This window comes from Xyrauchen texanus, chromosome 32 (genome assembly GCF_025860055.1).
Source record: "Xyrauchen texanus isolate HMW12.3.18 chromosome 32, RBS_HiC_50CHRs, whole genome shotgun sequence".
Classification (NCBI taxonomy): domain Eukaryota; kingdom Metazoa; phylum Chordata; class Actinopteri; order Cypriniformes; family Catostomidae; genus Xyrauchen; species Xyrauchen texanus.
Genome location: NC_068307.1, coordinates 17,425,441 through 17,453,377, shown reverse-complemented (window position 1 = coordinate 17,453,377; position 27,937 = coordinate 17,425,441). Strand labels below are relative to the sequence as shown.

General features: G+C 41.3%; 1 pseudogene; it reads right to left on the bottom strand.

Annotated features, from left to right (window-relative positions):
• LOC127625846 (WD repeat-containing protein 18-like) overlaps positions 1 to 27,937 on the bottom strand; it is a 118,630-nt pseudogene that overhangs the window by 70,483 nt on the left and 20,210 nt on the right.

Genomic DNA, 27,937 nt, shown 5'->3' with positions numbered 1-27,937 from the left:
CATGCAACTTCAATCCTTCGCTGTCATAGGTCATGAAAAGCTAACAAAACTTATCAAAACATCAAAATCCACAACTTGTTTGTTAGATCCAATACCAACTAAGCTCTTAAAAGTGGTAGCTCCTGTAATTTCAGAACCTCTTCTTAATATTATTAACTCCTCGCTATCCTTAAGGTATGTCCCAAGAAAATTTAAAATGGCAGTTTTCAAACCGCTTATTAAGAAGCCACAACTTGATCCTGGAGAACTGGCTAATTATAGACCGATTTCAAATCTCCCATTTATGTCGAAAATACTAGAAAAGGTAGTATCCTCCCAAATATGTTCATTTATACAGAGAAATAGTATATACTAAGAATTTCAGTCAGGATTTATGCCTCATCACTGTTCAGAGACTGCACATATCAGAGTTACAAATGACTTGCTCTTATTATCCGATCGTTGCTGCATTTCACTTCTAGTGGTTTTAGATCTTAGTCCTGCATTCGACACGATAGATTACAACATTCTCTTGAATATGCTAGAGAATTATGTTGGCATTAGCATGGTTTAGGTCCTATTTAGCTTTCCTGTAAATGAGGAATTGTCAGACTAAACAAAAGTAAAGTATGGAGTGCCAAAGGGATCCGATTTAGGGCTTCTGCTTTTCTCCTAGCATATGCTTCCCCTGGGAGATATTATCAGGAATCGTGGAATAAGTTTCCACTGTTATGACGACGACACCTAACTTTATATTTCTTCAAAACCTGATGTGATTTCACAAATCTCCAAATTAGCAGAGTGTATCAATGAAATAAAATATTGGATGGACAGAAATTTCCTTCTACTAAATTCTGACAAAACAGAGGTACTAATTATTGGACCAAAAAAAACTCTTAAAAAATAAGCTGCTAAAATATAATTTGACTCTCGATTGATGTACTGTTACATCATCTTCAACAGCGAAGAATTTAGGTGTTATATTTTATACCAATCTGTCCTTTCAAAATCAAATTACCAATGTTTGTATAACAGCATTCTTCCACCTAAGAAATATTGCTAAATTACAGCACATGCTCTCTGTCGCTGATGCCGAAAAACTAATTCATGCATTCATGACCTCAAGACTAGATTATTGTAATGCATTACTTGGAGGATGTCCAGCAAGATCAATAAATAAACTTCAATTGGTTCAAAATGCAGCAGCCAGAGTGCTAACGAGAACCAAGAAATATGATCATATTAGCCCCATTTTATCATCGTTACATTGGCTACATGTTAATTTTCGTATTCATTTTAAAAATCTGTTAACTACATACAAAGCTTTGAATGTACTGCTCCGCAGTACTTAAGTGACCTTCTACCACAATATATTCCATCACATTTATTACGATCGCAAATTTCTGGCCTGTTAATAGTTCCTAGAATATCAAAATCCACAAAAGGAGGTAGATCCTTTTCATATTTGGCTCCTAAACTATGGAATAGTCTACCTAACACTGTTCAAGATGAGACACACTCCTTAAGTCTAGAATAAAGACTCATCTATTTAGCCAGGTATATACCTAATTTATCCTTCAACCCACAATTGGGCTGCTTTAGTTTAGTCTGCCGGAACCAGAAACAAGAAACATTGATCTATAACTGCAACAAATTGAATTGCATCTATACTTATATTATTTTATTTGTTTCCCTATCTCAACCTCGGGACTCCTATCCTGAGGTCACCAGAACCGGCTGGATCCATGCAGCTCCAATCCTGCTTTGTGTTGGACTCCACTACTACATGTCACTGTGTGATGATGACTAAATGCAGCCGGTGCCAGCCAAACATCACTTCAGTCTATTATGATGGACTTCAGAGGATGAACTGATGCCAACTCCAACCATAAGACATGGGATATTTCATATGCCATTGTCTGAACCTTGGACTTAGGATGGACCACACCGAACCTCACCGAAATTACCGGACAGGTTGAATTGCGATGTACCTCACTGATCTCTGCCTGCATCACCTCGGGCTATTGATGGACTACGCTCTTGAAATGGAATACATAGACTATCAATTGTCAACAAAAGCCATCATCGGCCAATTAACAAGGACAATTGCATCTATGTGAACTTCTGCAGTTAACATTGGTCATTAATCTTACAGTTCATACAGAATCTATGTTTAAACACTGTTCCTTAACACTTACTTAGTTTAGTCATTTTAACCATGACTTGCACTATACATAAGTAATATTGACATTATATTCATTATGTTAGCCAGAGGGGAACTAGCCCCCACAGTGAGTCTGGTTTCTCAAGGTTATTTTTCTCCCATTAACCAGCATCTTATGGAGTTTTGTGTTCCTTGCCACAGTCGCCTTCGGCTTGCTCACTGGGATTAGTAATACAATTATTATTGAATTACTTATTTTTATACACTATTAACAATTGTATTTTATCTAATTACACAATGATGACTCATCAACATTATAGACATTACAGTTTTATCTTCTGTTAATGCCTGATCTTCTGTAAAGCTGCTTTGAAACTATGTGTGTTGTGAAAGGCACTATACCAGGGGTGCCCAATACGTCGATCGCGATCTACCAGTCGCAAAGGCAATGCTGGTAGATCGCACAAAATTTAAATGTACTTTCGTTAAATTTTAATACAAATAAATATAATGTCTTTCCTTCTTTTAGTTTCTGTCTGACTTGCACTTGACAAGTAAATATTGACCAGGCGAGATTTTTGTTTATTCAGTTGCCACGACAACTAGGTTTGTGCATGCGCGCCTTCCAAGGGCTTCTGAGAACAGAGCGCGAAATTGCGATGCTAGCAGTGTTTGAGACCTGCTGCTAGCAGTGTTTGAGACCTGCTACCAGCAGCTACAGCCCGGATTATGCAAAACTGTCTGATTCCATTCAGTGCAAGTCATCAGAATAAAGTAAATGCCCTGTCTATTGAAATCTATTGTGCTGTAGGTGTTTTGGGTTTAGTTTTAAACTGACTGATATCAACATTGAACATTATGATATATTTTTTTTATTAAATAGAAGATGAATTCCATGTAGGGATACATGCAGTAGTCCCAACAAGAATTTTCTTTTTTTAAATGAAACTGTGTTTTTTTAAGTTGGTAGATCTTATTGAGTGGGTCATTTAAAAGTAGATCATCATGCAAGAAAGTGTGGGCACCCCTGCACTATAAATATAAAATTGACTTGACTATTGAAATTTTGGTAACTTGAAAATCCTACTTAAAACTATTAATATCTAATCGCTGCCAGTTAGTAGAGTTAAAGTGGCTGTAATATTCTCTCTCAAATGCAATGACGATGTAAGACATGGTGCATTATTGCTTATAAAAACCACCAAACGGCTGCTCTTTTATGTGCTACAAGCCAATTAAATATCTCATAAACAGCTTTACAACTGTGGCAAAACTCCATAAAAACAAATCTCATTGGGCAGCTTTCAGAATAAACTCCTATATCTGGAAGTTCCAACATAAACAAAATACTGCTGTGCTTACCATGCTGCAAAGAGACACCTGAAAATATTCCCATCACTCCCTCCACAGAACAGGAAATACTTGAAGGGGTCAAAGGTCACTGACATGATCCCAACATTGAAGAGGACAGACAAGATCATCTCCCCAGAGGAGATTTCCCAAACCTATGACATAAGGAGAGAGACACATAATTGGTTAAAGTGTCAATAATATTAAGGCCCCATTTCCACCAGGTGCGTTTCTTCAACACACGAGGAGGCCGGGTCTTGGACCACGGCTATTCTCCTTTCCGGGATCGCTACAAATCCCTCCTCCGCCAACCATTTGGCAAATCGGACCACTCTTCCGTTCTGCTTCTGCCCGCTTACAGGCAAAAACTGAAACGGGTAGCACCCACCCTCAGAACGATCCATTGCTGGTCGGACAATCAGACTCTGCGCTACAAGACTGTTTTGATCACGTGGACTGGGAGATGTTCCGGTCCGCCTCTGATGACGACATCGAGGTTTACGCTAATAGCGTAACGTGTTTCATCAGGAAGTGCGTAGAGGACGTTGTGCCAACCAAAACAATACGGATCTACCCCAACCAGAAACCATGGGTTAACAGCGATGTTCGCGCGGCACTTAGTGCTCGGACCTCCGCTTTTAATTCCGGGAATGCGGAGGAGCGTAAACAAGCCAGTTATGCCCTCCGTAACTCTATCAGTGCAGCCAAACGCCAGTACAGGCACAAAATTGAAGGACAGTTCAACACCACAGACTCTAGAAGTATGTGGCAGGGAATTAACATCATCACAGACTATAAACGGAATAAAAACTCCGCCATGAACACCGCTGCCTCTCTCCCGGATGAGCTTTATACATTTTATGCTTGTTTTGAGGACAATAACACCACCCTCGCGGAGAGAGTATTCGCGGCCGACGCTACAGAGGATGGTTTATTCTCCGTCTCTGTTGCGGATGTAACCCGTTCCTTCTGATGGGTGAACATCCGTAAAGCCGCGGGTCCAGACGGCATTCCGCGCCGCGTCATCAGAACGTGTGCGAACCAACTGGCTGGTGTTTTTACAGACATTTTCAACCTGTCCCTCTCCCTGCCACATGCTTTAAAACATCAACCATTGTGCCTGTACCGAAGCAAGCCAAAATCACTTGCTTAAATGACTGGCGTCCTGTTGCTCTGACCCCCATCATTAGCAAATGCTTTGAGAGGTTTATCAGAGATTACATCTGTTCTGTTCTGCCCACCTCTTTGGACCCATTGCAGTTTGCCTACCGCAACAACCGCTCCACTGATGATGCCATTGCATCTACAATACACACTGCTCTCTCCCACTTGGAAAAAAGGAACACATATGTGAGAATGCTGTTTGTAGACTACAGCTCAGCTTTCAACACCATAGTGCCCTCCAAGCTTGATGAGAAACTCCGCCAGGTGGTTAGAATGGGCAGCAACACCTCATCATCACTGACCCTCAACACTGGTGCCCTGCAGGTATTCTCAGCCAACTCCTGTATTCCCTTTACACACATGACTGTGTGGCAACACATAGCTCCAATGCCATCATTAAGTTTGCTGACGATACGACGGTGGTAGGTCTGATCACTGACAATGATGAAACAGCCTACAGAGAGGAGGTGCAAACTCTGACACACTGGTGTCAGGAGCACAACCTCTCCCTCAACGTCAGTAAGACCAAGGAGCTTGTGGTAGACTTCAGGAGGAATGACAAAGAACACAGCCCCATCACCATTAAAGGAGCAACGGTGGAGAGAGTCAGCATTTTCAAGTTCCTCGGTGTCCACATTACTGAGGAACTCACATGGTCCGTCCACACTGAGGCCGTTGTGAAGGCTCACCAGCACCTCTTCTTCCTGGGACGGCTGAGGAAGTTTGGAATGAACCACCACGTCCTTACACGGTTCTACACCAGCACTGTAGAGAGCATCCTGACTAGCTGCATCACCGCCTGGTATGGCAATAGCACCGCCCACAACTGCAAAGATCTGCAAAGGGTGGTGCGAACTGCCAGAAACATCATCGAAGGTGAGCTTCCCTCCCTCCAGGACATCTATAACAGGCGGTGTGTGAAAAAAGCTTGGAGGATCATCAGAGACTCCAGCCACCCGAATCATGGGCTGCTCTCACTGCTACATCAGGCAGGCGGTATCGCAGCATCAGGACCTGCACCAGCCGACTACATGATAGCTTCTTCCCCCAAGCAATCAGACTTTTTAACACTTGATCTCTCACGATCAACAATCAGCACTGCACTTTATTAATCTATAATCTATTATCTCACACTGGACTGTTAAATATATTCTCCCCAATTCAACTACTGTATATATATTTTTGATATACCCTTACCCTTATTTATTTTTTTTATTGTATGTGTATTCTATATTGTGTGTATTGTTTACTGTACATTGTATATTGTGTTGTGTAAATGTGTTTTTTATTGTAATTGGTACTGCTATGTTATTCGGAACTGCACACAAGACTTTCACCTACTGTTGCACTTGTGTACACAGTAGTGTGACAAAGTGGTTTGATTTGATTTGATTTTGAGGTGATCTGATCACATGTGGTCAGGGGATAGACACAAATGGTCATTTAAATGTGTCTCCTGTGACCAATTGTGTTCAGATTTGGAGGGTCTCTGTTTTATGATGACATACATCAATCACAATGTCACGAGAGGAGGAAGGGTGGGGCCTGGCTGGAAGGACATGCGCCTGGTCCCCCAATCATTCTGATGGGGCGCGCAAGGGATGAAGGTGGCCGGAGATGACAGTTCAAGAGAGAGAGAGAATTCTGTTTGTGGCCCTGTTTGTGTTTATGTTTGTGTGTTTTTGTTTTATAATTAAACATTATTTATATTGTCAAGCCAGTTCTCGCCTCCTACTTTCCCTGTAACCCCCTTACACTGGTGCCGAAACCCAGGAAGGAGGAAGGATGCCTGGCGCAGAGTCCTCGACATCATCCGCCGGGGGACAGAGTAGCCCGACCATGGGGAATGGCCGCCGTTTGCGAGGCGAGTGGGGACTGGACTCCACAACTGCCTGGAGCGATGGAGCCGCTGTCAGGTGCGGAGGAGTGCCCTGCCATCCCCCAGAAACACAGAGGGGTTGAGAGAAGACCGCCGTCCATGAGGGGAGGAGGGAAGCGACTCCCTGACCGCCTGGAGCGGTAGGGCCGCTGCCAGGAGCGGAATAGTTTCCCCACGGGTCGCCGGGAAAGCAGGGGGCTGTTCTGTCCACTGGGGGTCGGATGTCTGACTCCGGTCAGCCTGTGGAGGAGTGGCTGCTGTCTGCCTGAGAGGGTGGAGGAGTAATCGAGGACCACGTGACAGCGCATCAGAGAACCAGTGAGTGAGTTTATTTTCTCTCTCTGCTCTCTCTCTCTCTCTGAGTGCCTTTCCTATTATGCTTTTCAATTCTAAAAATGACTTTATTACCTGTGATCAATTTTATAATGGACAAAGTAAGGATTATAGCCGATGTACCTTTTAAAATATGTGTAGTGATTTGTAATCACTTATAACTGAAAATCGATGATTATAATATTTAATTGTGTATGATTCATCTCATTCTATGATTCATCTCATGGTAACTATAAGACTTAACTTGATAATACACCACTACAATCAGGTTTTTCATAATGTGTAATGTTCACCTTCTGTCACTCACTCGACGTTGTGTCGATGTAGTGACACTAGCGGTCTCTTTTGAGAGCCTCGGTTACCTCGTATCTTTGAGAAAAGGCCAATGAGGATTGGCGAACAGAATTTGCATGCCTATACCCCGGACATACGGGTATAAAAGGAGGGAAGCGTGCATATTTTTTCTTCGGAGCCGAGCTGAGTAAACCCACTGCTGTTCCACTTACATCTAGAGCATTTTCAGCGGCTTTTCTCTTCTTCTGTACGCCAGACAGCCCTTCTAAAAGAGTATATACATCTGAAAGAGTATATTTCTCTAAAATAATACACACATTGATGTTGAACGTCTTTTTAAAGACGCATCTATCTCAAGATGCCCTTCCGTCTTTGTGTTATTCCTGCCTGCGGTCGTTACCTTTCCGCTTCTGATGGCCATGGGTGCTACCTGGGCAGCGATCACACTGAGGCAGCGTTTCAGGCACCATTGCAACTTTGCATTTGTGGCTTTCCTTCTTCCGGGGGAAAGCCACTCTAGTCGCCCCCATGTCGGGCCTTCTATTCACGGGTATAGGGCCGGCGCAGCCGGCACTGGAGGCAATTTCGGGAGATAAGCGGGCGCAGTTTTTCGAATAAATCCACATTGACCACCTGTTCGCCAGCAAGCTCGGCTGCCCCGTCCGATTCCGAGATGAGACCGGCCCGCCTTACGGCCAGTCTGATGTATCTTTCAGAGCCCCCGAGCTGGATAAGAGTTTCGCTGCTGCAACGGAGAGTGTCTTGGCGGACTCCGACGCTGAGGACTTGACTGGGCTAGCACCTTCGGGTGTGCCGGCCCAGTCTGAGGCCAACACTGAGCTGTCCGCTATGCTTGCCCGGGCCGCAGCGAGTGTTCGGCTGGACTGGAAGAGCTGAAAAAGTCGTGGAGAGCACCTTTCACTAACTGAAACCGACTTCCTCGCTCGTCCGCTCTCACTACCCTTGACGGCAGGGCATTCCATGGGTACATGGAGCTCCCCATGTGGATAAGGCACCACCTGGCGGGATAAATGTCACTCCCCTCCAAGGCCTGTAGGTTGATGTCGTCTCTGGCGACCAAGGCCTACAGTGCCACTGGACAGCGTCCTTCTGCGCAAGCTGAGATGGAGACCTGGTTCTACAGCCCCTACTTCATCGTACCCAAGAAAGGTGGTGGGTTGCAGCCAATCTTGGACCTGCGAGTTCTGAACTGGGCCTTACACATACTCCTGTTCAGGATGCTGACACAGAAATGTATTCTGAAATGTGTCCGGCATCAAGATTGGTTCATGCCGGTAGACCTGAAGGACGCATAAATTCACGTCTCAATATTACCCCCATCACAGACCCTTTCTACAGTTCGATGGCCAGGCATATCAGTACAAGGTCCTCCCCTTCAGTCTATCCCTGTCTTCCTGAATGTCACAGAGCCACCTGTTGCCCCATTAAGGGAAGTGGGTGTCCGCACACTCCACTACCTCGACAACTATCTGATTCTAGCACACTCTCATGAGTTGCTGTGCACACACAGTGACCTTGTGCTCAGGGACCTCAGCTTTGGAGACGATTCGGCAGAGTACAGGTAGATCTGTTTGCCTCCTAAGAATCCATCCACTGCCCACTCTAGTACTCTCTGATGGAAGCCCCCCTTGGCACAGACACGCTGGCAAACAGCTGGCCCCGGGGACTGCGCAAGTACGCATTTCCCACAGTGAGCCTACTTACACAAGTCCTGTGCAAGGTCAGGGAGGACGATGAACAAGTCACTCTCGTGGTCCCATACTGGCCCACTCAGACTTGACTCTCGGATATCATGCTCCTCACGACAGCACCTCCCTGGCGGATTCCCCGGAGGAAGGACCTTCTTTCTCAGGGACAGGGCTCCCTCTGGCACTGTGTCCAGACCTCTGGAACCTCCAAGTCTGGTGGATGGGATGTGGAAGATCTAAGCGGTCTACCACCAGCCATCGTAGACATGATCACTCAAGCCAGAGTTTGATGCACTAAAGTGGCGCTTATTCGCAAATTGGTGTTCTTTCCAATCTGAAGACAGTGCAGTCTGGTCAGTGCTCTCATTCCTGCAGGAGATGAACCACCATTAAGGTTTATGTCCGCCCCCTTGTGGGTTTGAGCACACTCTACAAGTAGTGTATCATCCTCGTAGGCACTGGCCAATGGCACCTCTCTAGCAGACATCTGCAGAGCAGCTGGCTGGGTAACACCCAATACCTTCGGGAGATTTTACAATCTCCGGGTTGAGCTGGTCTTGTCCCGTGTTTTGTCAGGTCCGATCACGTAGAATTCAGTAATACGGAACAGCTGGCCAGTTCCCTTTGCCCCCCAGCCGCTGTTTGTAGAGCTCCTCCCCGTCTAGGCAAGACCTACCACTGCGTCATGTCCATATGTGTCTAGTAAGCCCATTTGACGTATTTGCCACATGTTAACCTCCCCTGCTGGGCAGGATGTGGTCTTCGCGGGGTGTTTTCCCCCTGAAAAAAATAGGATAGGAAAAGAACACCTTCCCCGATGTGTGTTACAGCATTAGATGGCCCCAGCCACTTCTAACACTCTATGGAGAGAAAACAGAGAGAGCGAAAATGCTCCCATACAAGTTATGTTGCTTCCCCCCTCAGGGATGTGGGGAACTACATGACGTCTTTTGGGGCATTGGGGAAGGTTACGTGCAGTCTGATACACCTGCTATTTTTGCTCGCAGCAGCTTGAATAATAAAAAAAGTAAAACTACTTTTTATTAAGGTTAATTCAGTAAAGAAATTCACTGCAAAAAAAAAAACTATTGTTATCAAGTGTTTTTGTCTTTGTTTTCCAATTAACATTTTCTAAAAATCCTTAAAACAAGATCAATTTACTTGAGAAGCAACATATAAGATATTTAGACTTGCTTTAAGAGTATGTATCTTAAATATAAGTGTATTTTGTATACAAGTGTATTTTTTTATGACTGAAGTATAGACAAAACATACATATATTCAAGATCTATTCTCAAAAAGCAAGTCTGAATATCTTATATGCTGCTTCTCAGGTGAAATCTTTTTTTTTTTTTTTTTTAAGGATTTTAAGTTATTTTAAAATGTTTTTATATTATATTAAACATTCTCAGATAAAAAAAAATTTCTTCTGCAGTATAGTTCCTAAAGTAAATGTACATTGTTTTAAATGAGTTTTACATATTTAAAGTAATGCAGTGTTAACGCCTCTGAGAAAATGCTGAAGTGGGCATTGGAGAGCCCAGAAGCTGGGCTTTGGAAAGCTCAAGTTGTCTGCAGTGAATCCACTGAGCCAACAGCACAAACCTTTAGTCCCATTTGAAAGGTCTAATTTGCAGAGCCAGTAGACATAGAACAACCATTATTCTCAAATTTACAGCCACTTTCAAAATTATTTTCTATAAAAAAAAAATAAGATTTATACATAGAAAGCAAGAACATATTGTGCATGTTCAGTTAGAATTTAACTGAAGAGCACCTTGGTCTTTCCATGCACAAGTACAGCGTAATTGATGCCTCATCATAAAAAAGACAAATTGTCCAGAAGTACATTTTGGATCTGAGCCAACAGCTGAACAGGATCAACGCCTATGACCTTGTCATAAAACGTCAAGAGCGAAAGGAAACTTGTCATTATCTGATTTCATCTTTTACTAGCTCAGTAAATCTAAGCAGAAAAATCAATCTATTCAGTCAAATCATTTTTAGGCTATAATAAATTACACATGCATATATGTAGATATGTAAATGCATGTATAACAGTGTTTTTCAAAAATCTAATCTCTATTTTCATTACAAATTATATTATCAGCATAACCGTTTGAGTGAAAAGTTTAATTTAACAATGAACATGAATTCCAGAGTTTTCCTTCAGCATTAATGACAGCATGCACTCGAGCTGAATTAAGCTAGTATAAACAAAACCAAGTGATTAAGTTATTCAGCATGATTTGAGAATTTTCCTATGATCAACTTGTGTGCTTCTATGAAAGTAAGAAAATCTGACATTTTGTATAAAAGTTAAGCTTCAGTTTATTTTCTGGTTTGAGATTTTGAATCAGACTCAGATTTTGAACTCCACTATATGTGTTTTTGTGTGTTTGCCTTTTTCCTTTTGTTATGTAGTTTGAAAGTCACCATCATGATTGAAAAAGTAAGTGTGCTAGGATGAACATCTCAAACATTGATAACGGCATTTCCACGTCTGTCGCTCACTTCGACATTGTATCGAAGAAACGACACTAGGGTTCTCTCTTGAGCACCGAATATACCTCTGAACTATGAAAAAAGGCCAATGAGAAGTTGGCAGACAGAATTTGCATGTCCCGCCCCCGGACATACGGGTATAAATTTCATTCAGAAATTTTCTTCGGAGCCGATGGTCGTGTATGCAGCGTCATTCTCTCTAAAAGAGCAATACACAGCGGCGTTGAACGTCCTTTTCAGGACACGTCTTTATAAAGATGCCCTTCTGCCCCTGTGTAGTTCCTGGATGCGGTAGAGTGTTTTCCGCTTCAGACGGCCACAGGCGCTGTCTCGTGTGTCTGGGCTGCGATCACACCGAGGCAGCGTTTGTGGATGGTTCATGTACTCACTGCGAGAACATGACCATGGCAACGTTGCGGTCGTGGCTTTCCTTCAACCGAAGGAACGGCACACCATCAGCACCCAGCGTCGCTCCTTCCCACAGGATTGAGGACGACGCAGCTGGCGATGGAGGCGATCCGGGGATGGCAGCGGGCGTGGTTTTGCCGGGTACGTCCCCTCGAAACCCCCGCCACCCGGCACGCTCGTTGACTTCTGTCCGGGCTCGAGGCAACAGCGGCTCGCCTCACAGCCAGCCTGCCTATCCTCTTGAGCCCCCCGAGCTGGATGAGCTCACCACTGCATCTGGAATGGAACCCTCCATCCTCCCCACAGCCGTCACGGCTGGATGATTGGTTCCTGGGGTCTGCGCGTCGCTCACAGCCACACCCCCCTCCCCGGTCCCTTTCTTCCCAGAGGGCATGATGAGCTGACGACTGGATGGAGAGCACCCCTCTCTGCTCGTCACAAAGCCCCTCGCTCATCCGCTCTCACTACCCTCGACGGCGGAGCGGCCCACGGGTACATGCCGATTCCACAGGTGGATAGGGCGGTTGCCAGACCTCGACAGCCCCATGGACGAGGACCCCCTGCCTCCAGCCAAGCCACGACTGTCCCCTGGCCGGCCGGTTCTGACGAGTCTAGAGGATGCCGACGCTGGACCTCCTCCTCAGTCACTAACCCGCCCCCTGCCAGGTGTGCAGAGTAAGGTAAGTACTTTGAGTCTTTTCTCAGCACCAGAGCCTCGGGACGCACTGTCGCTTCCCGATGCCATACTACCTGCTCCGCCCCACTGCGAAGCCCCGCCGGGTACGTCAAAAATAAATGTCCCTTTAGTGCCCCTGGCACGGAGCTTGGATGCGTGGCTTTCACTTCCCAAACCATCTCGCTGGCAGGCCAGGACCATCCGACTCGGTTACGTAATTCAATTTGCCAGGCCCCCGCCTCCCTTCATGGGTGTCCGTTTTTCCGCATTACACAGCCAAGTCCCTGCGCACGGAATTCACGATCCTTTTCCGATAGAGCCTGTCTCTCCAACCGAAATGAAGAAGGATCTCTACAGCCCTTACTTCATCATAGCCTAGAAAGGTGGCGGCTTACGACCTTGGACTTGCGAGTTTTCAACCGGGCCTTACACAAATTCCCGTTCAAAATGCTCACGCAAAAACATATTTTAACTTGCGTCCAGCATCTAGATTGGTTCGCAGTGGTAGACCTGAAGGACTTCCACGTTTCAATACTGCCACGACATCGACCCTTTCTACTGTTCGCATTCGACGGACAGGCGTATCAGTACAAGGTCCTCCCCTTCGGCATGTCCCTGTCCCCTCGTGTCTTTACGAAGGTCGCAGAGGCAGCCCTTGCCCTGCTCCGAGAAGCCAGCATTCGCATACTCAACTACCTCGACAACTGGCTCATATTGGTCCATCACTACTTTTAAAGATAATTCCATGTCTTGATAGCTGTGTAAGTTCGCAAAAGAAACCATATGCGTAAAAGCTTGCTTCTCAATAAGTAAGGCAAAGGTCATGTCAATCTCAATAAAATGAATGAACCATTTGATCAATCGGACTGTCCATTGCACTGGTCAAAGGTCAATTCCTCGCTGGATTCTGTTCTGGTTTCTGTCTGTCAAATCCATGCAGACTTCAGACAGCTTTAACCACAATCACTACAAACAGTCTACGGCATAGGGACACCTCTCCATCTCTTTTGTGCTGCGTTACCACCCAGAATCCATACATGCCACCAACAGACAGATTAATTTATCTGCGATGACTAACAGGCTGTAATCCACTGTCGCCAATGCTATTGAGCTCAGATGACTAATGAACAACAGCAGGAGGAATTAAACCTAACAATAACCAACATGATTGATGGCAAACTGACTGTGCCCACTTTGTCTAAGGGGGCAGCAGATAAACCATAGGGAGTGACCTGTGACAGGCTGGAGAGCAGCCCAAAAATGTGAGCACATGAAAAGAAGAGCAAAATATCTCAGAGCTATGTGTCCACCATGTCTTATATATAAAGGTGATGTGTGATTATTTTTCAGTTTCATTTTTTTTGTCCTATCCCATTTAAAAGTGGTAGTTCACCCAAAAAAATAACACTTGCTGGCTAATTCTAAATGTAGACTTTCTAAAAATTGTATTCACTAAAATATTCTAAAATGTTTTATTTACTAATGATGTCTGGCTTCACCAGTTTGAGATCACTAGAGATAATGTTAAAGAGGTGTGAACTTTCAAAAACTATGTCAGACACTGTAACATGCTCGGACCCCCTCCCTGCTCGTCGTGGTGATGAGGATTATAGTAGATTAGTGTCACTGACTGGCTGGATGTCTGAGTGGTGTCTGGAGAATAGTATAGGATTTATAGACAATTGCCCACAACATTAAAACCACCTGCCTAATATTGTGCCCCCCCGTCAAAACAGCACCAACCTGCATCTCAGAATAGCATTCTGAGATGCTATTATTCTCACCACAATTCGAACCAGTCTAGCCATTCTCTGTTGACCATTTCCATATGCAGAACTACTGCTCACTGGGTGTTTTTTGTTTTTGGCACCATTCTGTGTAAATTGTAGAGACTGTTGTGTGTGCAAATCCCAGGAGATCAGCAGTTACAGAAATACTCAAACCAGCCCATCTGGCACCAAGATACATCCATGCGATTATCTAATCAGCCAATTGTGTGGCAGCAGAGAAGTGCATAAAAACATGCAAATGTGGGTCAGGAGCTTCAGTTAATGTTCATATCATCCATTGGAATGGGAAGAAAATGTGATATGGACTGTGGCATAATTGCTGGTGCAGATGGGCTGGTTTGAGTATTTCTGTAACTGCTAATCTCCTGGGATTTTCATGCACAACAGTCTCTAGAATTTACTCCAAATGGTGCCAAAAACAGAGAGGTCAATAGAGAAGGGCCAGACTGGTTCGAACTGACGAAGTCTACGGTAAATCAGATAACCGCTCTGTACAACTGTATTCTGAGATGCTGGTTGGCGCTGTTTTGGTGACACGAGTGGGAGCTACAAAGTATTAGGCAGGTGGTTTTAATGTTTTTAAAGGTGGTTTTAATATATATAATGCAATAAACTGCGAGAGAAACGCCAGAGTTCATTATAATGAACATGCACTACATTCAAGGCAAGCAGATCTATAGCTTGCAGAGCTGAATGAAAGCAGTTCTAAGAACTCATATAAACCTATGTAAAATTCATAAACAGAGACTTTGTTCAAAAGTAAATGATAGCCAGAGCAGTTGTCATCAGGAATTAGACATTTTGACTGAAGGCATAACAACTTTGATTCTGAAACATACCAGCAAGCTACACCTCATCTCTTTGTCTCAGTGGAAATTTTCCAGGGGCTTCTTGGCCTGGTCTCCAAGACCAATATACAGCTGTGCAAGCTCTGCAGAAACTGCTAGTAATAGCTAAGCATGCAATGACACTTAAATGACAGCCAAGTATGTAGCTTGACCAGTTCAAGTGCAAATAAAACTATCCCAAAATCAAATAAAGGACTGCTGCATTTGAAACACTGCCAGAGTGATTTTGGCTGCTTTTCAATCTAATTTAAAAGTGAGCTTAAACCCTTTGGTTCAACTAACAGAAAGGTTTGTTCACAGGCCAGTAAAGTGGCAGATGAGGAAGCACAGAGACAGGACTGAATGCAGATTAAGACAAAGTTCAGGTCATAAGTCCTCTCAGCGCTTTGCCGCCTCTGCAGTCTTAAAGCAGTGCTCAGGGGCCTATAGTGCGAAAGCAGTCAGATAATCTCAGACAGACACTACTGTACAACATAGACTTTCATTTCAAGCACATTAATACATTTTTCATAAGAGTTAATGGTTAACACAGGTTGCAAATTTTCACAACAACAGTCAAAATAATGTTAAGTAGAATTGTAAGATTGTGTGCAGGGATTTATACTGTTTGTCACAACACAAAGCAATGAAAAACAGCTAAATAATCCCTTTATCAATAAGACTATAATTGATTTTTCATTAAAAAAAAACAATGCAAAATACTGTGTCATGACCTGCAGAAAATATTGTTTATTGTTATTAAACTTAATAGTAAATTTCTAGTTAACTTAATTTTATTTGTTAATTTTCTATAAATTAATTTGTAACCACAAATTATTTATTAGTAGATTACTCTATTAAGTCAATTAACTTAAATTTAATACAATTTGTTCACTTTACATCTGAAATACCATCTGAAATACTAATCTCAACATGAGTTTACTGTATCACTTTTAAGTGGTGTACACTTAAAATACTAAAATACTAAATACTGCAATCGGTTTCCACATTCTCTTTAAGTAAATTGAAAATAATTTTTCTAGTTCAAATAACGCACTTAACAAGTTTGAAATTCTCAACTGTTTATTTGCGTAATAAACAGCTGAAACTCTACAACACACTCAACTTTTAACACAATAAAAAAACAATCTGTTCGCAAGACTTAGACCTCTTGCAGCACTCTGCTGCATGACAACATAACATCTGGACCATAAACAAGGTATAGAGCATTTGCAGAACAGGCACTGTGCAAACTCCAAAAAAGTATTTATTTAATAAAAAAAAAAAAAAAGAAAAAGAGCCTTTACAGTTTGGAAAAACCTGCATGTGTCTTTGGAAAGATTCTTAAACTGAACTTCAATTACAGCAAAATATGCCAGAAACAAGTTCAGCTTAAAAGACAATTTTTAAGGGTTTAGAGACCCTTAAAAGACAGAAATGTCTTTTTGTCCCAAAGACAGAAATACCCGCTGAATTAAATCAAATGTTTTCCTCATTGTCTTTGGATGGTCTAAATTTAGAGCATAGATCAAAGCAAAGTGGAGACATACAGAATGTGGCAAATTTGGGACATCATCCATGACAATTCTACCCTCCATTGCATCCACGTTGAGGGCATGTGGACGTTTGGCAGGCTTGCCTTCAGGTAAAACTGAGCAGTCCAACATCTAATTTGCTGAAGCCTGCATCTACATCTGAATCCTATAAGAGAATGAAAAGTAGGAAGTGTGAATTTCTGTTCAGTGCTGGATATATTCTAGTGACCAGGGGCTGTTCATTAACCAAAACTTTAAACTTCATACATTTTTGTTAACCACAGCAGGTGTACAGTGCTCAATGCAAACATCAAGCACAAGGAAATGTAATCAAGCTTTAAATCATGAGAGAGATGACAAGATTTACAGAGTTACAAAACAGAACATATTGTTTCAGAAGACATTGATGAAATCACTCATAATAAGGGTGAATTATAATTTTTGGGTGAACTATTCCTTTAAACTTTGTTTTCTAGTTTACTGTATCATACCGCATGTCTTCAGAAGACTTGGAAAATCACAAGTTCAATGGAATACTTTATTGTACTTTTACATTGATCTGAATTATTAAAGGGCTAGTTCACCAAAAATGTATTCATCAATTCAAGCAATTCTAGGTGTAGATGACTTTCTTCTTTCAGCCAAACACAGTTATATAAAAAAAATATCCTGACTATTCCAAGCTTTATAATGGGAGTGAATGGAACCTTAGATTTTGAAGCCCAAAAAAAGCGCATCCATCCATCATCGAAGTAATCCATACGACTCCAGGGGGTTAATCAAGGCCTTCTGAAGTGATGCATTTTTTAAGAAACATATCCATAATATAACTTTATAAACTATTATCACTGGCATCCGGTAACACCGGCCGCACGCTCACAAGAGAGTCGAGTTCCGGCGTATGACGTAGGCGTAGCATAAGCTCTGGTGATAAGTGACAAACGCGAAAGCGCAGCGGATAGAGAAAGCCAGTGAACGGCCGTGACCAGAAGCCAGTTATTACAGTTCATAAAGTTATAAATATGGATATTTTTCTTACAAAAATGCATCACTTCGCTTTAGAAGGCCTTTATTAACCCCCTAGAGCTGTATGGATGATTTTTTAATGGATGGATGCGCTTTTTTGGGCTTCAAAATCGAAGGTACCATTCAATCCCATTTTTAAGCTTGGAAGAGATAGTGATTGTGTATGGCTGAAAGACCATATACACCTAGGATGGCTTGAGGGTGTATAAATTATGGGATGTTTTTAAAATAATAAATTTTTGGGTGAACAACCCTTTAAGAACACAGAATTGAATTTACAGTATATTTTATTGTATCAATTTAATTTAAAATCACCAATGTCACAAATCAGAAGTATAAACGGCGATAAAAATACTTACGAAACTCATCCTGAAAAATTACTCTGGGTCATCCCCAAGAGGATTGGAAGACCCTGAAGCACTGTAGTGCAAACATGTGTTACATCAGATGACTACGAAAAAGTAGATACAATCACAAAGAAATACCTTGAGTCAACATGATGATGCATAATTTCATCAAGTGTTCTTCCCTGATTTCCTCCTTTTCTCCAAAATTTTCAGTCAAACATACAGAATGCGTGTTCAACGCTGCATAGAACTCAGATCTCAGATTTTCCCCAGATATGCGATTGAATTTGCAAAGACCTGAGCAAAAATATGGCGAGGTTATTAACATTCAAATACACAATTCATAGAAAGAAACTCTGGGATTTGGAGGAGGAAAACAACCTAGCTTTCTGTGAAAAGTGCTGGCCACTTCTCCAAGATTTCACAGACATGTCACTGTCATGCACAGTAATGTGAAGAGTCATCGACATGGCAAACTAAAATTACAAAACAAATAAAAAAGGATATTATAAGCTGCCAAAGGATCTGTAAATGGCGCTCCCGCTGTGCCATAATAATAGTTTTGTAGGCTATATCTGTGCAAACTATTTAAAAATGGCGGAGTTATTCTGGATACTCCGTCTGGCGCGCGCAATGATGACGCAGTGAATAGTGACGATTCTCTCTGACCAATCAGCAGTCGGCATTGTTTTTACGTCACATTTTAGTATCACCTCAGCCCGCTCAGAACCTCGCCGGAGGTGGTACGAAAAAAAGTACCCGAAAGCAGGTACAGGTACAACTTTTACACAGTGGAAAACCAAACAAAGTCGAGTCGAGTTGAGCCGAGGCGAACTGGTACTGTGTAGTGGAAAAGCGCCATTAGTTAGTTATGGGAGCTATGTATTCGAAAATGTCAGCAACAATTAACATTTTCAAAAACTCAACATTTTGGTTAAATTTGGTTACAAATATTTCCGCCTCCAAACTACTATTACTATAGGTACCAAAAAATAGCAGGATCTATTAAAAATGTATAATTTAAACTCCAGATGGGAGGCAGTTACACCAACATTGCTTTTAAATTAAAAGAACACTGAAATAAAGAATCAAGCAAAAAATAATAATTTTCGGAACAGCTGCCACACACGAACAACGCATTGTTATTTTTTCTTGCTGAAACGCTCATAGTTACACTTGCGTAATATACTTAAATATATTTTAAATAAAGTGCAAATAAATACACTTTTAAAAAATAAACTGAATTTTCACTTCAAGTATATTTATCAAAAATATATTTTTACATAATATACTAAAGTACAATTATTTTAAAGTGTTTTAAAAGTTGTATTTTGAAAATTGGTAAAAGCATGACGCTAATATACTTTAAATATATTTAAAGTTAGTACAATTTTGGTAAGTATATTTACAATATACAACTGAAAAAAATTATATATTTAAAATACAATAAAGTATACTTTTTTTCACTAGGGTCACCTCAGTGTGCCTACAGTTTGTGTGTGTGTCATTTCACTGTTCTTTTGACTATGATGTGTTCTTTTTTCCGTCTCGTGTCAGCATGGATTGCTTGTGAACAGTCATAATGCGATTCAAGCTTTGCAAATAAACTGTTTTTGAAGGATGGGGCAGTTAAAAACACTTCGAATTAGGTCGGAGTCAGACAAGGGATGAGGATCCAAATGCGGGTTTATTGATTAAAGGAAACAAACAGGCATGAATAAACAAAACTACCACGATGGGCAAATGAAAACAAAATACGAAAACACAGGAACTGGAACACAGGCATGGAATAAACAAAACTACCACGATGGGCAAATGAAAACAAAACACAAGAACTGGAACACAGGCATGGGAGCGAGCACAAACTACGTACAACAGCATTCAACGACAGACAAGGACTAAACCAAAAACCAGGATATAAATACAAAAACATGGGAAAAAGGGGCCAATGAACTAACAGAACACAAACTAGGTGACAATGTGATTAACAGAACCCAAAGGCAAATTAACAAGGGCAGGTGAAAACAATGAACAGTGAACACGAGGGAAAACAAGACTATGGAGGTACAAGGGTGACAAAAGTGAAAACTAAGGAATAACAAAAGTGACAAAATTACAAACAAAGGGCATCAGTGAGACAAGACAGGGTAACCGTTACAGTAAGCTGTTTTATTCATGAATATTACAAATGTCATGGATGTTTGATAGTTTATGGTGCTAATTGTTAACAGTTGTGCTCGAGATGCACAGTTTAATATACTCAGATGCAATGTGTTGGATGTGTGTTATGTGTAAACCCTGCAATTTTGTTTTATAATGTCGAGGTTCATTCTCTTCCGATTGATTCTGCTGAATTTGAGGTGCTGCATGATGTTAGCATATCATAACAGTGGGCATTTAAGTGGAAGTTTTAAGGAGGTTCTTAGGCCAAAACCGAGCGTTTCAGTGACAGAGGGCCAAAAAGAGGGTGAAAATAATTATATTACTTAATTATAAATGTTTTGGTCCAAAAAAAAACTTTTATAACATTATCATTTGACCTCAGTGAAATAAAAGCACTTCATGACCCCTTTAAATCAGCAGTAAAATCTGACAATGGTATCACACATTTTACCTCTTTAGTTCAGATCACCCCAAAATAAATAAAAAATCAGGCGGTCCCTTTATTAACTGATATGACTGGAATCTTCATTCCAAGATTTTAAACACATTTTTAAAAGTACTATTAATTTCTTTAGGGCTAAAAGCTTTTAATGAGGAAAACATTTCTGAATAAATTTAAGGCACCAAGTTGCTTGGAAAGCCTACAGTTAGGCTAATGAAATATGATACTTGGTAGATTTGTTGTTAATAAATGTACTTTGTAATTTGTACATTACTGTAATTTGTTATTAATAAATGTTGGGATTAGTAATACACTGATTTTTGGCCCCCCACACACACATATTTTGCAGATGTCTGGAGGCATGTGGCAGAACAATCTTAGTGTCATCTTAGTGTCGATAATATCTAACTCAAACCAGCCATGACAATATCTACGGGGGTAGTCCATGACACGATCATCATTCAAAACAGCTAAGAGCAGGATGAGTCACAGCCATAGCGCAATTAAACAGGGCAACCAGGATTCCCACGGACACCACAAACAAATTATTTCACTGGCTGCTTCTGTGTGGGCTGATCAATTCTGATATAGATCAGCTCTGTGTCCCTGACAGCAGCCACTGCGTTCAAATGGCTTTCAGCAGCATGAGCCGAGGCTGATTATACGAGAGCCAAAAGCACATCTTGTCTGGGCATTCATCCCCACAACAAACTTGGAGCATTTCCGGAAACTCCAGCAATCTGCTACCATGTTGGTGTGGTGGCAGACTCATTATAAGGACAAGAGACTGTTGTATTAAAATAAATGGGAAAAGACATTACTCTCAATATGTTGGCTGTAGTCCCAACTTACAATTAAAAGAGCCAATCACCACGCCTGTTAGTTTACTTTAGAATGCACTAAAGCTATTCGAGCTATATTGCACTAATCTGCAATAGCTCGACCAGCCTTAAAAAGAACATTATGTGACTGGATCATAATCTCAAATTTTTTTTTTTTTATTTAAATCTAAAATAAAAATCTATTTTAAGAAAACCGAAGAATTTTAAGGACTTTTTTTTTAAAGAAAAAAGATTTTCCTCCTTTAAGTAAATAGGAGCTGTACTTATTTGACTGTATATACCTGTCTGGGGGTGTTACCAAGATGGCCACAGAGTGAACTGAAATTCCTTTTAGGGAATTTGGTAGCAGTAGTGTCCCAGTTCATTTTTAACTGCCGCGGCATGTAAAAGATGACTGAGGGGTGACTCACCCAGTAGTAAAGTTAATGCCCCTTTTTTGTAATTAAATTTTTTTATTGATTCAAAAATACACAACAGAGAAAAACACAACACATACACAAAAGTTAACGCCCCTTTAATATTTCTGCAGTCACTCACAGCTTGCTCTCTCCACCTCCTCTCATTTCTCCTCACTAAAGCTCTGCCATGACAGCGACTGGTCCTGCAAAAGCCCCATGGGGGCTTCTAGGTAATGAGAGAGTGCACTCAGTGTGACATTGAATGCCTGTGTGCCTTCAGTGCCCCTGGCACATCTCCAGCTTAAACAAAGTCCAAGCAGCCAGTGGTTCATGACATATCCTCAGCGCATGTAGCCCCAAGATCAGTCATGCCCATGGCTTCTTTATAATGGACTTGATTACGTGCCATAATCCTGTCAAAGCAATGCCAATAACAACTGGCATAAAGTCTCATCCTAGTGGTGTAATTTGTATGAGAATCCCACCTTTTATACAGTTAAGACATTGCAAGAAATGTACAGTAGATCAGTGCAAAGAGCTGAAGTGTTTCATACATGTAAACAATAAACATTAAATCTAAAACTCCTCAACTTCATCACAGTGTATCAATATAAAAGAATAGAAATTATTTATCACATTTATCACACAATATTCAACAATCACAAAAGCATCTAAGAAAGGACTCTAATAGAGTCCAAAAGGCAATCTCTGGGTAGCCTTGTACGGATACTGCTGCCACGTTTTAAATTTTCTGATGCTTGTGGATTTTCTCATCTTGGAGTTTGATCTAAACAGTATTTGGTTTTAAAGTAAACCTACAAGCTGTGGGAATGTGCTGCCATTCATGTAGGCATACTTATTAAAAAGGCAAGAAAATAGTCATGCACTTATTTACCTGACTTGGCTGATTATCATTTTGGTATTATCAGCATTAGCTGATACTAGTGTCCGCTTGTCTGATTAACACACAGGCCTCAGCAGGTCTTCGCTCTCCTTTGTGTCAGTTCAAAATATCATCCAAAAACATATTTAATTGGTTTTCAAACATTTTAATTGGAAACTTTCATATTAATTGGAAATTGTAATTATTTGGAAATTACAATATGAGGGAATTTTAACAAATACTGTGCAAAATAAACATTAAAGTTGCTATATGTAATTTCTTTACCACTAGCGGCAGCCAACGTAATTACAAAAATTATACGCTCCCTCCCCCATCTACCATCGGTCAGCAAAGAGCAACTTTGGGTGATCCTATTATGCAGTGTTGATATTGTACAACAAACAGAGCAATGTTTTGATAGCACCATAGAGCCACAGTGTTTATACTTTTAGGGGAAATCAACCTATGAATAGCTTACTTATATTTGGCTCTGCATTTAAAACTTGTAAAGGTGAAAGTTTTTAAAATAAAAAATAAAAAAGACACATCAATTTGAATAAGTAGTTCCCCATTTATTCTGATTGATCTTGATTTTTGCTTATGTGATTTTTTATGTGTTCTGATATAATGTGCATCTAAATAAAATGTAACATGCTTATAAAAAAACTGAATTTGGTCCAGAAATTACGAAGGATTAAACAACATTCAATGATAGCTAGGACTGGAGATTGGGACAGCTTTACACTCGGGATAAGGTTAGGATAGCTTACACTTTTCAGATGTGAACCACAAGACATGTCTAATAATGTATGAATCCCTGTACATAAAGCAAGTTGACTGATATCTTGAGCAGGTGGATACCGTCCATCACAGTGGACCCCAGCCCTGCCACAAGGATATAATTCTCTCCAACATTGATCTTTACATTCTTCTCAATCAAATCAAACTTGTTGCCTGGATGCACCCTGGAGAAGCAACCCTGAGCTCAGAACAATAGCACAGACACTGCTAGCTCATGGTTATTCAGCTTAGATCTCTGGGAGACACGTACTGACCCTAGGTCACATTCATTAGAGGGAAAATCAAATTTCACTGAAGTTCGGAAGTGGGGGAAATAGGAGCTTGCATTATAGTGAATTTAAAACAAAATGATCCTATTTAAGTGTTTGAGCTGAAAGACAGGACACTTGTAAATGCCTAATAAGGTCTTTAAAAAGTTGACATCATCAAAAAACATGCCCAAATGGGATGAAAACTTCCTCTGAATGACAATCCAAGGTCTCATTGATGCAAAGATTGTTTTAAGAGCCTCTTCCCACACAAAAACAAGGAAGTAGACACATGATCTCAAGTAAAGTACCCGCTCATGACCTGATTTCTTGATGCCATTATAAGAGTTTAGCGAGTTAAATAAGATTCAAACTGGATTACAAGTGAGACAGCTTTAGGTGCGTAAATCAGAAAAATATAAATGCATAAATATGTATGCATTTCAAGTGATTTCTCAGAAAGTAAATAGAAGTGAAGACATCATGATATTAAATTAGTTTTCTACACAAGTTAAAATAATTTAATACAAAACTGATGACAGCAGAGAGCATGGAAGTGTTAAAAGCTTAAAATAATTAGATTAAAACAAATTTGAGGAACAAAGGGTTCATGAACAACAAAAATGGAAAAGGTAACATACAAAAATATCAAAATATGTTTTAATAAAAATAAAATGTAAAAATGTATGACATATAAAAACACATGTGACAAACTACCAATAAAAATGCACATGCCCGACCTGATTTGAATGAAAAATACCTTTGTCCAAAAAACACATTTAAAACTTTCGGTAAATATATGCATTCATAATATAGTTAACCATTGACTTAATGTATGCCAGTGTAGTCTGATTATGGTCACTTGTTTCCTCAAGAGCTTTTACATTAATGATGATAGTGAAAATTTACTTCGGAGGGTAGAATTCACATAAATTATACTAATTTAAGAGGGTTTTTAACTAGGTGTTTGAAAACATCCATTTGTGTAACTGGACTTTGTAATTAGATACGGTAACAAAGAAAGCAAAATGGCGGATTAGATCCAAAATGTCAGGCTAGATCCAAAATGGAGGATTAGATCCAAAGTGGAGAACTAGGTCCAAAATGGAGGACTAGATCCAACATAGCGGAGCCAAAGATCCTTTGAATGTGGAAGGAAAGGAGAATGGAAAGATGGCTGGATCAGTTCCAGAGCAGTGGAGCTGATGCCACGTGACGTTGGAAATGAGCAGACACACAAAGGAACTGACGAAACAGGCGGGAGAATTTGAAACACCAGCCTGAGTCGGACATAAACCATGGCAAAACAAAACCGCTCACTCCGTGAATATCAGTGAGAGAGTGATAGAGAGCGAACAAATAGCATGAAATCCACTCATAACAGCGGGACTGAATTACTAAAATTACTAGTTCAGATCACTCAAAGGGCAGTGGTGGCTCAGCGGTTAAGGCTCTGGGTTACTGAACAGAAGGTCAGGGGTTCAAGCCCCAACACCACCAAGACACCACTGCTGGGCCCTTGAGCAAGGCCCTTGAACCTATCTGCTCCAGGGGCGCTGTATCATGGCTGACCCTGCACTCTGACCCCAGCTTAGCTGGGATATGTGAAAAATAAATAATTTCACCATGTATATGCAGAAATGTATGTATAAAGTGTGACAATTGATCAATTTATTTTATTTATTATTCAACAAAACAACATTTCACCCAAAAATTATGATCCCCCAAATCAAACAGCGATTTGAAACATACAAAATATACTCAAAACATCAGCATTTAGAATCAAATGTAAGATTTAGTTGTGCAAGATAAATCACAGTTTCTAAAATAAATCTGCCGAGATATCAAGCCTTACTTGGGAAATCCTGTGTGATTTCAGCAGGGTTGTCCGTTTGAATTCCTGTGGCATTTAGTGGTCAGGAGAAATGGTCTGGATTGGTCCTTTGACTTTCGCTCGTCAGTTCGTCGCTTCTTAGTCTAAAAAGGAGAGAGAACTCATTCAGTATGTGCACAAATACAGGTGTCTCTTTAACAGCCAGCCGCTTTCGACCAATGGCATTTGATACTGGGTCCATGGGCGGGACTTCACATCCAGCTGTGAAACTGTGAAGGACCATGGGAAACTGAACTCAATGTCTCTCCTTTGATTATAGAACAAAGGAACATGCGGTTTCCGCTGACATTTGGATTGGGCCTAGGCCCTACATGTGGAAAGAAAAACCCACCTTCACATTCTGGTCAAGGCCTTACATGTGGAAAGAAAAACCCACCTTCACAGTCTGGTCCAGGGATGCCATGGTGACATGAGCTTGTGGTCCCATCAGGCCACAGTGGATGTCGGTGATGGGGAGTGAGTGGTGGGTCAGGATGTGATGAGGTTCTGGTGTACGGGAGGAATCTGACTGAACAACACTGAAACAAAGCCGGGGGTCCAGCGGGTCAGAATAAACAATCTATTTTCAACAACTATAAAGCCCTTACTGTAAAGATGTGGTTCTCTTCTGGTATATCGCAACCCAAAAATGGGTCACAGGTTTGTTCTTGTAGGCCGGTGGACAACAGGAAAAACAATGCTAAATGCAAATAATAAAATACAACAAACCATATAATTTTGCCTAATTAGTATAGCAAAATAAATGGGCTTTTCTGATGGACATTTGGTGCCGTGTTGGAATTCCTTGGACTTGGTGTCCAATGTAAAATCTACCAGTTGTTATAAATGTCATGCTTTGCACCTTAATAATGTATTATGAATGCCACCAATGCATCACAAAATCTCTGCCTGATGAGTTAATTAAAAATAATAACTAGTAATAATGATAATTTCAGCAATTTATGCAGTCAATATTATGAAGTGTTACATGTGTGTGTGGCCAAAGAATTAGTTACAAAAAAAGACAGAAATTTAATCAAAGACAGACAGAGCATGGAGAGAGATCCAGATGGAAACAGAGATAGATAAACCGAGATGAGCCAGAACCGAGCCTCATTCTGTCAGCTCCACTGCATGACGCAGCACCTCTGGGTGAGCTCAGGGGCAGACCTGTCTAAAACAACATCTGTGATACACAGCCTCTCTCTCTCTCTCTCTCTCTCTCTCTCTCTCTCTCTCTCTCTCTCTCTCTCTCTCTCTCTCACACACACACACACACAAATGCAGCCTGTTCCTGATCTGTAATGATTATTATCTGTGAATGTATTAAGTTACATTCTTGGGTGAGCAACTACATTTCATTAACAGCTCATTAGACTAGAGGTGCCGCTGTTGGTGCAATCATGAATTCCTGAGTTACCGCAGAGGTCCAAGACACAGAGTGACCTCTAACAGATAAGAGAAAATGATATGTCATAACAGCCATAAAGCTACTGTACTCTCAAAGAGAGAATTATTATTTTGTTTCACATAATATTAATAACACAATCATTTGCTTTGTGGATAGACTGCCCAGTCTATCATCTATCGTATACTGCTTTCAAATCACAATTACACCAATTAATTAACATTAGGGATGCACATATCCGGTCTCAGTTTTTTCTATTCAAACAGTAACGTCTAGGTTACTGTCGTAACCCCTGTTCCCTGATGGAGGGAACAAGACATTGTGTCGGTGAAGTGACACTAGGGGTCTCTCTTGAGAGCCTCAGTTGCATCTGAGCTTTGAGAAAAGGCCAATGAGAATTGGCGTGCAGAATATGCATTTCCCTCCCCCGGACACAACGGGTATAAAAGGAGGGAATCGTGCATCTGTTTAGTCAGGTTTTGCACTGAGGAGCCGAGAACAAGGTTTGGCTGTTACAGTGGTTGATACGGTGTTGTGGCAAGAGGGACACAACGTCTCGTTCCCTCCATCAGGGAACGTTGGCTACATCAGTAAACTAGACGTTCCCCTTCTGTCACTTACTCAACGTTGTGCCGGTTAAGTGACACTAGGGATCCCTATCCAATAACGCCACAACACTGAACTGTGTTACGTGAACTGCTGATGCGGGTGCAAGCAAGCTGTTGCGTGCCAAATGAGCAGCCCGTGCCAGGCTGCACGTAACCTTCCCCAACACCCAAAGAAAAATGTCATACACTTTTTAGGTTTCTGGCATCCCTCTTCTCTTGAGGGGGGGAGACAAAGCGACGTGCCTAGCATGGGAGCTGGCCACTCCAGCCGCAGCCTTTTCTCTC